A 770-nucleotide genomic window follows, 5' to 3' on the forward strand; every position below is an offset into this window, starting at 1 on the left:
ATTTAGCTCAAAGCTGCTTGCTTTGATGGGAGGTGTACAGATGCTACTCCCATATGCAGCTGTAATGGGGTTAGCATATGACCCCAGAGTCCTTTTGGACTGATTAATCCCACTTAAGTCCATAATGGACAAAAGGAAAATGATAATGACTGCAAGGAGATAAATTTTGTTTTGTTTTTTTTGAATTAACGAAAAAAATAAAATAAAATAAAATAAAAGTAAAATAAAAATTCGAAAATCAAAAAGAAAATAAGATCAAAGCAAATTGAAAACTGAATAAATTAGTTAATTAAAAAGATTTTGAAAATAGCAATTGGAAAGATATGATTGAAAAATTTTTTTGAAAAAGATTTGATTTTTGAAAAGAGGAAAGAGAAAAACACAAAAAGACACCAAACTTAGAATTTTTATGAATCAAAAAGGGACTAAGAACATGCAAATTCGAAAATTAAAAGAAAAACAAAAGCATGCAATTGACACCAAACTTAAAATATGAAACTAGACTCAACTAAAAGACTCTAAACCAACAAAAATAAAACAGTCCTAATCTAAGCAACAAGATAAGCCGTCAGTTGTCCAAACTCAACAATCCCCGGCGACGGCGCCAAAAACTTGGTGCACGAAATTGCAATCACACTTTTGCAACCTCGCACAACTAACCAGCAAGTGCACTGGGTCGTCCAAGTAATACCTTGCGTGAGCAAGGGTCGATACCACGGAGATTGTCGGCTTGAAGCAAGCTATGGTTATCTTGTAAATCTTAGTCAGGA

This window comes from Arachis duranensis, chromosome 10, assembly GCF_000817695.3.
Source record: "Arachis duranensis cultivar V14167 chromosome 10, aradu.V14167.gnm2.J7QH, whole genome shotgun sequence".
NCBI lineage: Eukaryota > Viridiplantae > Streptophyta > Magnoliopsida > Fabales > Fabaceae > Arachis > Arachis duranensis.